The following is a 10,403-nucleotide window of genomic DNA, read 5'->3' as shown; positions in this document are numbered from 1 at the left end:
AAGCCAGAGGAGCCGGGGTGCAATAATGGGTCAGCCAATCATCTATCCCCAAGAATCCTCACTATAGGAGAACCCCAAAGAGGAAAAGAAAGTAGGGACCTTTGACTTAAAAGTCTTTGAAAATAATTACCAAGCTAGGTGTGGTGGCACACACCTTTAATCCCTGCATTCTGAAGGCAGGAGCAGGTGTTAGGTCTCTGAGTCTGAGGTCTACATGGCTAGTTCCAGTATAGCCAGGGCTACAAAGAGAAACCCTGTCTCAAAATAAATAAAATAAAATATAACTGCCAAATGATGACAGGCCCCAGGGAATGAGATTAGGTCCAAGGCTGGAAAGTCCTCAGCTCTCAAAACTTCCACACTGCCAGTTTCCTTTTCCTGTCTGGGCCCCACAGACTAAATCCTAAGCCAGAGCCTGGCCTCTCGCTCTGCCACCCACAACTGCTCTAGCAGGAAGACTATTGACATGGTCCCCAGATGGACCTGGAGACATGGGAAAGACCTTCCCGTACTGGCATGAGTGAGCTCTCTACTCTTCGTCTCTCACTGGGGTGGCCACCCTGGAGCAATTATACCCATAAGCCTCGAGGAACTCTCAAAGCTCCAGGCGCTGCAGAAGAGATTAGGTCAACTTGGAAGAAACATGTTTTTCCAATTAGCTATAAAACCACCCATGCTGGAACCATTGCAGATATAGATGGCTGCTTTGCCATTACCCAAAATGCCTCTCGTTCTTCCTTTCTCCACAAGTAATTTCACAAGATTTTCAAGTCCATCCGAATGAAAGGCCCACACCACGGAATAAGCTGACGAAGTACTCCCAACGGGGATGCAGTGTTCCACCAGCCCTGAGAGGAGGGAGCGGGTGAAAGACAGCTTCTAGCTGCATTCTTTAGCCCACCTCAGTCAGACCTCATCCACACGTGCAATCGCACTGATGTTTGAGCTGGTTGTGTGTTTTATTGCACACACACATTTGCGAAAAGGCCTTTTCTTGTTGACATTTCTTCCCTGTGCCAAGCCAGCCAGATGGAGAGGCCAAGATCCTGGAGGAGCCACCAAGCTCACTGGTCTTACAGGGCCACATTGCCAGCCACACAAGTTGAAGAATGTGGAAAAGCAGATCTATGCTTTTTCCCTCTGCGACAGGTGAGCGGGATGCATGCCCCAGCCCGTGTGTGGAAACCAACAGGGTGAATCTAACAAGCTAAGGCATGCTCTCACTTTACAGAAAAGAGGCTCACAGCCAGCTGAGTGGTGACTGTGCCTAGATTTGAAAGTGTGTCTGTCTCCAAGACGCGCATTAACTCCTTGTGCTGATGTTCTGCTTGCAGGTCCTATGAAGGGCATAAAATTCCCACTTACGAAAAACCCACCTTCCTGGTGTTCAAACATCAGTGAAAGGATTTAGGTAAGGCCTTTAAACCTGGGCCTTGAGGGGGAAGATAGGAAATCAAGAAACAAAAAGATGGTCTGGACACATAGTCCTGATATGAAGACAGAGGAGGGCTCTGGGAGGCCCCTTGTGTATAAGTCACAAGGAAATGAGCCCTAAGTCCTACTGTTTTGAGGTCCAGATGCTGTCCACAAACTGAATAAAACCTTTCCTGTGTCCCCTCAAGGTGACACCTCCACTTCATCCAGTGAGGCTGAGCAGAGAGCCCAGCTGTGCTGAGACCCTGGGTTCACGGGAGCAGAGATGGCAAATCTGTGGTTTTAAGTCACTATGCTCATGACAGTGTGTCATGTATCATTACAGCCCTACCTACTGTTCTTGAGCGCCAATCCTGCATGTCACACATATGGACAGCTATGTAGCATGATGGGGCCAATGCAGATTCCTGGAGGCCCTGTAGGACATTGTCCCTGCTCTACTGGAGCAGTGTGAGAGCAAGGAACCAGCTCTGGAGGAAAAGATTCTGGGTCTCACCTCTTGGGGCCTCTGTTGTGGTCACCCCAACATGTGACGTTAAAGCCGAATCATGCGGCTAAGGCTGACTGTCAGGTTTCCCTGCTGTGAAGTACCCTTCCTATCACGTTGATGCTTTGAGAGGCAGCCTGTGTATTCTAGTTACTGTGTCTGGCAACCCCACAAGACACACAGCCACATTCAAGTAGAAACTCCATGGGACCATCAGCCTAAACAGCTCAAGACACTCCAGATGTCTGTTCCAGAACATCTGGTAAAATTAAATATTCTACCCGAACAGCCATCATGAACTCCACTATTCCTTAACATTTTTTTTTTCCTTTGGAGATAGATTTTGTACATCATAGGCTGGCCTCTAACCTGCAATGTAGCCAAGAATTACCTGAATTCTGATCCTCCTGCTCTACTTCTTAAGTACCTCTGCATATACATATGTACTAAGTAAATAAATGTAATCAATAATAAAATTTCAGAACCCCTCCTTTCCTCACCCTGTTTGGCCAGAAGGGAGGAGCGGGTGCTTGTGGTTTCACATTTCCCAGCACAGGGCCTGTTTCTTGGACTGATCTTCTATGTCCACACCATGTCCCTGCTCCTTCAGTTGAACTAGCTGACCTTTGGGGAGACGGGTTGATGCTGCAAGGGAGGAGGCATCCAGGGACCTTTGGTATGAGATCACTTCACTTCATCAGTGGGGCCAGAGGGCAGACAGAGCAGGCAGAATGTCTCTTTCTTGTAGTGATGCCCTAAGCAAAACCTGTGAATGCTATCTTAGTTGCAAAATGGACTTCTTCTAACTTAAAAATAAATAAGCGTGGGCTGGCTTCTAACTCACTGAGGAGCTGAAGGTGACTTGAACTTCTGATCACCTGTCTCTACCTCCTAAGTGCTGGACTGGCACGTGTGTAATCATGATCAGTTTCATGCAATGCTGGAAAATGAACAAGTACTCTACCAACTGAGCCACTTTCCTAGGCTCAGAAGGGATTCTTGCCAAGAGCTGGGCCTGAAAGTACAAAGGGGAGGTGAGGCAAGTTGGGCAGGGACCAAGGGTCTTGTCTTCATTATCTCCAGGCCTAGAGCCCATCAGGTACTAGTGCTTGGTGACAAAGGCCAATGAAACAAATGTCTTTTAATGGCACCTACTCAGGCCTGGTGGTCGTGATGCATGCCTTTAATCCCAGTACTCTGGAGGCAAAGGCAGGCAGATCTCCCAATTTGAGGCCAGCCTGGTCTTCAGAGTGAGTTTCAGGACATCTAGAGATACACAGAGGAACCCTGTCTCAAAGAAAAAAAAAGCGAGGGAGGTACCTGCTCAGATGGCTTGGATTCTGACAGCAGCCTGGTAGGAGTCATTTGCCTTCTTTGGCCCCGATCATTCTTCTCTACAGAGGTCAGAACCAAGCCAGAGGGCTGGGCTGTGGTTCTGAGGCAGAGCACTCATCAGCATATAGGAGGCCCTAAGGTTCATCCCCAGCACATAATGATAATGATAAGTTTATTAATTTTAATTTGTATTTTATTTATTGTTGTATATGTATAAGGAGCACACATGCCATTGAACTTACGTGGAGGTCAGAGGACAACTTTTACGTGTAGATTCTCTCCTTCCATCCTTCTGTAGGTTCCTTAAAATGAACTCAAGTCAGTAAGCACTTTTTTTTTTCTTTTTAAGGTTTCTTCCTGGAGCAGCTCACTTTGTAGACCAGGCTATCCTCGAACTCACAGAAATCCACCAGCCTCTGCCTCCTAAGTGCTGGGATTAAAGGTGTATGCTACTACTGGCTGGCTTCCAGCAAGTGCTTTTAACCTCTCAGTCATCTCATTGGGCCCAACAACAACAATAATAATTTAAAATAGTTCATAAGGAGACAGGCCTAGTGGCTCAGATACTTAGCTACCTGAGAAAGTTAGCGAGACCTTGCCTGAAAACAAAAGGTACAGAGGGGCTGTAGATGTGGCTCAGCGACATCTTCCAGGCATGTGTGAGGCCCTGGGTTTGGTCCCAAGTGCTTACAACTAGACATGGTGGTGCTTTAATGCCAGCACTCCAGAGGCAGAGACAGGCAGACCTCTGTGAGTCCTAGGCCAGCCAGGGCTACATTGTGAGACCTTGTCTCAATAACAGCAACAACAGCAACAATAACAGCTCATAAAAAGCAGAGCTGGGCATGGTGGAGCAGTGGAGAGGCAGAGGCAGAGGCAGGACAGTCCTTGCAAGTTGGAGGACACCTGGGCTACATGGGGGGTTTCAGGTCAGCTTCTACATAGTAACCCTATAGATAAATAGATAGTAGATAAATTCGGCTTAGAGAGATGAAGGGACTCACCCAAAGTAACCTTCTTCATAAAGGGACTAGAGTTGAATGTCAAGTCTACCAGAACCCATCTGATGGCCAAACCACCCCCATTCTACCCCCACCCATCTGGCCACAATGGGCAAAACTCCCAGGGTGGATGGCTGTGAAACTTCTTGTGGCCCTGTTTGTTCCTTTGCTTCGTTCTGTGGCTTTTCATTCTTGTCTCTGGCTCTCATCCCATTCCCAAGGGCTCAGATCATGCCCAGAAACAACCAGCAGGGGGCACTATAATCTACTCCAGAACAATCCCCAGGCGCCAAGGGTGCAGAATTCAGGGGCTGACTCTCAAGAAAACTGTCCCAACAATACTGGACACCTACTAGCTCATGACTTGCCCCTGTGGCCAGCTGGCCAGGTGAACTGGGACACAGGGCTACCTCAGGGGCTACGCTCTTCAGGTGTGCTCTTCATACCTCCTAAGTAAATGACACAAACCTTGATACCAAGTGTACCCCTGTCCCAGGCTCCTCCTCCATGCTGGTGCTTGCTCTTTGCCACAACCCTTTTATACTTCCAGATCTTCTATTACTGTGGAGCACTTTCCTGCCTTCCAGCTAGCACAGCAGTACGTACTTATGACCCCAGAACCTCAGGAGTTGAGGCAGGAGAATCAAGGTCAGCTTGGTCTACATACTGAGAGACCCTGTCTGAAAAGAGAAACAAGGAAGAAAATCAAAGCTGTGCTGGAGACACAGCTCAGTTGGCGGAGCATCTGCTATGCATAAAGCTCTGGGTAACCTGCAGCAGGGCAGGAGCCAGGAGAAGCTCAGGGTCCATCCCCCGGCTCAGGAGGGTCACCAAGGTCACCTAGGACAGCCTGAGCCGTGAGAAGCCCTGCCTCACAAAAATGAAGGCGCGTCAGTGAGATGTCTCGGTGGTTAAACGCACTTGCTTCAGGGGTAAGTTCAACCCTCAGGACCCACCGTGGAGAGAGAACGGACTCCTAAAAGTGGTCCTCTACCTTCACACAGAGTGTCATGCTTATGCCTGTGGGCACACACAAAAGAAATCTTAAAAGCTACCACGTACAAGCAGAGAACAACAAAAACTCAAACTCAGGCCAGCAGGATGGCTTCAAGAGTAAATTTGCTGCCACAAAGCTCAACAACCTGAGTTTGACCCTGCATCCTACCTGGTAGAAATAAAAAAATCAACTCCCACAATTTATGCTCGGATCTTCCCGCCCATGCCACAGCAAGTGTGCATCTATACACATGCACAAAAAAGTGAGTAAATAAATAACGATGCTACGGCTCACTAGCACTATGCCTTTACTTGTGTGTCTTCTGTCTTCAACTTGAAACTCAGCCGCAATTACCACTTACTGACTGCGTGTGTGTGTGTGTGTGTGTGTGTGTGTGTGTGTGTGTGTGTGTTATGTGAATCCCCAGGGGACAGAGATATCGTGCAAGGATTTTTAAATAACTTCAAAACCTTCCCACTCAGAAGGAGGGGGTAGCTCACTCCTTTTCCTAAGAACCTACCAGCAGCACCCATTGAGCCTCTACCTCCAAGGCTGAGCTTCAGTCCCCAGGTCAGGCAGGAGATGGTAGGACCAGGACTATCCTCACAGTATGACAGATTCCTGTCCCCTAACCGGAGAAGGCAGGACCCCTGGAGGATGTCCTTATATGAAGCTGGCTCTCTGTTTGATGGAGGTCACCTGGCTAACTGTGGCTAATGACGTATCCACTCCTTCTCCCCGTCCTGTTTCCCGATTCTCTGTGTAGCCTTGGCTGTCCTGGAGCTTGCTCTGTAGACCAGACTGGCCTCAAACCTGTTTTGCTTTAAGACAGTGTCTCATGTAGCCCAGGCTGGCCTTCAACTTCTGTTCCTCCACCTCTCCGCCCCCCAGAGACAGGGTTTCTCTGTGTAGCCCTGGCTGTCCTGGAACTCTCTTTTTAGTCCAGGATGCCCTCAAACGCACAGAGATCTGCCTGCCTCTGCCTCCCAAATGGTAGGACTGAAGGCATGCACCACCATGCCCAGCTGATCTACCTCATTAGTGCTGGGATTATAGGCAAGTACTAGAACGCCTAGGTTTTTCCTGTGTTGGGGATCAAACCCAGGGCTTTGTCCGTGCTAAGCAAGCACCTCACTACTGGTCTACTGCCCTAGACTACCCTCCTCCTTTTTTTCTAGATGGGGTCTTGCTATGTCAACAAAGGGCCTAGAACTTGCATTGTATCCCAGAATGGCTTCACCCCTGGAATGCCAGGGTCACGGGTGTGCACCCCTCCATCCAGGTTCCCTCTTGTCCTTGCAAGAGGCCGATAGCTGACCAGCAAATGTGGACCAAGTGCCCGACATCCAGCTGGCCAGACAGAGCTCAGAGCAGATCCCTGACTCTTCCCAGCATCTCTTCTGGTTTCTTTTTCTCCTTAATCATGAAATCATACACAAGCCAGCGCAAACACAAGACACTCCCCTGTTTCACACAGCTGGTCTTTCCCCCTCCTGCAGAATTTTGCGGTAAAACTTCAGCTTTACAAGAACATGCAACAGAAAGAATTAGGGAACTCAGACTATCCAAAACCAGCTAAGTGATGGTTTCGAATTTTTAAAATATATATAATGTAAAGCAGTTCCGAGAAAAGTGAAGTCACAGCCTAGGTTGCTTATTCTCAGTTCTTAGAAAAGAGCATTTCAAAAGGGAAGCTGAGCTGGGCAGGCACAGGCTGCCGCCAGAGCCGCGGTCTGGCGTGCTCGCTGATAAACTGACTTTGATTTGGCAGCTGAGAACTGAAGCCTCCGGATGCATTTTCATTTGGCGCTGTCAGGGAGGAAACGGCAGCCCCAACAGTGAGAGTTCTGAATGTGCAGAGAAACCACAGGCTCAGCTCTGTGCTAGGGAGGCAGCCTCCGGCCTCTGCCCACTGCGGCTGCTGCTGAGACCTCCAGCCAGCCCGCACTTTTCCATCGGGTGTTATTCACCAGGAGTTAGGTGAGGACATGGCTGGGAAGCTGTCGGCAGCTTCCAGTTCTCCAGTGGAAAAGTAGATTTAGGCTGTGCCACACACTGCTCAACAGCTGTGTGAAACTGTTTAGGGACACCATTTTACTAAGAATCCTATAGCGGAGATCCTGTGGCCTGCATCAAAATTAGACTTCAGACTGTGGCTCAACCAAGTAGTGTTTGCCTAGCATGCAGGAACCAGGCCTTAAGAATGATCCCCAGCACAAGGACCAGCTGTGGTGGTGCACACCTGCAATCCCAGTAGTAGACTGCCCAGCATTCAAAAGGCTCTGGGTTCTACCTCCAGGGCTGGAAAAAAAAGGGGGGAGGGGGATGTGTGTATGCTCCAGCATGTGTTAAATTCCAATGCAACCAAAAGCAACCGATTGACTGTCCCAGACAAGGGAGACCCTAAGGGACATGGTGACTAAATAGAATGTGGAATCAGGGGGCAGGGGAGGAAAGGAATAAAGAAAACAGAACAATGGTCTCAGTGGGAGAGTATGAACCCAGTCCTGTATTAACTTACTATGCCAGGGCAGGTTGATACCCAGGGGGTTCCCCCTTTTCTGAGGAGAAAGAGAAGGGAAAATGGGAAGGGAGGACTGGAAAGGGGGGGCTTCAATCAGGATGTAAAGGAATAAATAAATGGTTTGGAAAAAAAATGGAAAAAAGAAAACAGAACTATAGATTTGATTACTAACTTTTCAGTATTTGTTCATTAATTAATTGTTTAATTTTAATGCCCATGCCATACTAATGTCAGACATTCATGATAGGAACCTGCATGTCTATAATTCAAGACAGCCTGGGTTTGACCCCCAACCCTTTATAAACCAAGCTTAGTGGCCCACATCTGTAATCTCAATACTCAGGAAGCCAAGGCAGGAGGATAAGAGTTCCAAGACAGACTGGGCTACAGAGGTCCTGCCTCACATGTAAATGAATAGGCAAGTAAATAAAAATATCAAGGGCTGTACTATTTTTCGCAATTTTTCTGTAGCTCAAAGGATTTACACTGGAGCTAGAGAGATGGCTCAGCAGTTAAGAGTACTTGCTGCTCTTCCAGAGGACCTGGGTTTGGTTCCCAGCAACCACACTGGGATGTTCAGACCTGCCTGTAACTCCAGCTTTAGAGAGTGTAAGGCCCTCTTTTAGACACATAGACACAGACATACACATGAAAAAGAGAGAGAGAGAGAGGGGGGGGGAGGGAGGAAGAGAGGGAGAGAGGGAAGGAGAGGGAGAGAGAAACAAATTTAAAAAGTTAAAATAAATCTTTTAAAAAAATCGTTCAACAGTCAAACCCAGATCACTTTCCAACTTGGCCTACCTTTAAAGGAAAATGTTAGCACCTTTAATCTACCACTCAGGAGTCAGAAGCCAACCTGGTCTACATAATGAGTTCCAGGAAAGCTATATAGCAGATTCAAGGCCAGCCTGAACTAGAGACACTGCCCAAAAAGGTAAGGGTTGGAAAGGGTGTGAAGAGGGGAGGGAAGGACAGAGGGACTGACTGTTGGGTGGATGGAAGGCCATCCTGCAGGAAGATGAATCAGCTGGCAGTGTTTTCATGGTGTTGTAGAGCATTATCCTTCCAGCACAGCAGACTTCTCATCAGAGTAGCTATGGCAGAGACTGCATCTGTTGACCCTGTCCTTCTCTCAGAGTGAGGAGAAGCCACTCAGCCTCACCTGAGGGGGCAGCTCTCCCTCTTGCACCTCCCAGCCACTTGTTTGTCATTCTGCCTTAACTAACTGCACATGGCCTTGAGGTGCCAGAGTATATATTGTGGAAGGTTAACTGAAGGACGGACTGTGTATGCAGCTGGAGGGATCCATGCTGGGGTGAGACTTTCTGGCTGAGTCCCCAGAGGAGCATGTCAGCCATGCTGTTAGCAAACCCAGTAGACCCGTGGTTCCCCAAGGCGGACTCCAATGGACTCGCACTTCGGTTTGTTGCTGGTGCCCTATAAGGAGGATGTAGGTGTCTGTCTACATCTCCCTGGTGACAGCTCTCACAATGGCCTGACCAGGAAAGAGAGACACTTTGGACAGTTTAAAGGTCAGAGCCGTCAGAGGAGGCTAGATGGCAGAGTGCTGCTCTCGCATGTGAGACCCTAGGGACCCCATGACACATCCCATTGTTGCTGCTTTGTTTTTTAAGACTTTATTTATTTATTTACTTATTTATTTATCTATTTTATGCATATTAGTGCTCTAAGAGGGCAGTAGAGGGTATAGATGGCTGTGAGCCACCATGTGGGTGCTGGGAATTGAACTCAGGACCTCTGGAAGAGCAGACAGTGCTCTTAACCACTGAGCCATCTCTCCAGCCCCCACTGTTGCTGTTTTTAAACCTCCTCCTTTATTTTTTTTAGATTTATTTTTATTTATGTATATACATTCAAGTCTATGTGCCATGCTATGAGGGTGTGCACAGAGGCCGGAAGAAGACATCAGATTCTTTAGAACTACAGGAAGTTACAAAATTGTGAGCTGCCTGTCGTGAGGCTGATAATGAACACTGTCTCTGGACTCCAAAGGCACACCGCACACACATTACTAAAAATAAAGTCTTTTATGAAAAAGGCATCCATGTAAGCATGGGGAGGTGCAGGCCTGCAAGCAGGAAGATGGTAAATCTGAGATCAGCCTCAACTACAAATTGAGGTCAAGGCCTTGACACTTTTTCTAGAGCGAGGTGAGGGGAGCGAGAGGGGAAGGAGGCAGGTCTAGATCACCTCTGAGTCCTTGTCCTCTCTCCTCCCCCACTCTGTCCCTCTCCTGCCAAGTGACTCCTGAGCTTATCTGGGGGCAAGCACCACCTGATGCTCATGGCAAGACAGGTGAGGCTGGGGAGGTGCCTGGGTGGGAGGTATGGTCGCAGCACTCAGGAGGCTGAGGCAGAAGGCCTGCCTCAGCTAGCCTTATTTTAAGGCACAAAAGCTGGGGCTCTAGGTCATTGACACAGTGTTTGCCTAACACACACAAGGCCTTAGCTTCAATGGCTGTTAAGGGAACACTGAATTTTCTGCTCAGTTTTTCTGAAAACCTAAAACTGCTTTAACAAATCACATTTCATTTTGGAGATGTGGCTCAGTTAACACAGTGTTTGCCTAGCATGCACGAAGTGCTGGGTTCAATTCCCAGAACTG

Source organism: Meriones unguiculatus, chromosome 11 (genome assembly GCF_030254825.1).
Source record: "Meriones unguiculatus strain TT.TT164.6M chromosome 11, Bangor_MerUng_6.1, whole genome shotgun sequence".
NCBI lineage: Eukaryota > Metazoa > Chordata > Mammalia > Rodentia > Muridae > Meriones > Meriones unguiculatus.
The sequence above is the reverse complement of the archived record's forward strand: the minus strand, read 5'-3'. Positions refer to the sequence as shown.